Here is a 541-nt window from a genome sequence, read left to right on the forward strand (position 1 = left end):
AGACTCAATCAGCCAATTTTAGCAAATTTAAGGTTATATATTTGATCATGTCTTATCCAATCAGATGTATTTGTGCAAAATTACTTAAATGTAGGCAAATTAAGGGTTTTTTATGCATAAAAAAGATGAGCCACAGCAGATGACAACTCAGACTTTACTAACTTCAGAAACATGATGAAAACCGAATCTTTAAAAAGTACACAAAAATATGCTTTTATTCTGCCTGCTTGAAGTGTTGTCCTTCATTTATCCCTGCTTCATTGTGTCTCATCTGTTCAGAGCTTACAGGTTTATGCACAAAAAAACCTGTATGCAAGCAAAATCTGTTTAGTTCAAAATGCAGCATTCTCAATCCTGAATATTGTCAAATCAAATTAATTCTGCTTTCACCAATGATCATATGAGTAAATTGCTCTGTGAATTGCACTGGCTCTATTTGTGCCAAGTTCAGTATCTTTTGAGCAAAAGGAAAGGCTAATTGTTCTCTTAATGGGAGTTTTAAAGGTGCTGTATGCAAGTTTTTGACTCTACTAAAGCATAA

This window comes from Sinocyclocheilus grahami, unplaced genomic scaffold, assembly GCF_001515645.1.
Source record: "Sinocyclocheilus grahami isolate Dianchi unplaced genomic scaffold, SAMN03320097.WGS_v1.1 scaffold1100.1, whole genome shotgun sequence".
NCBI lineage: Eukaryota > Metazoa > Chordata > Actinopteri > Cypriniformes > Cyprinidae > Sinocyclocheilus > Sinocyclocheilus grahami.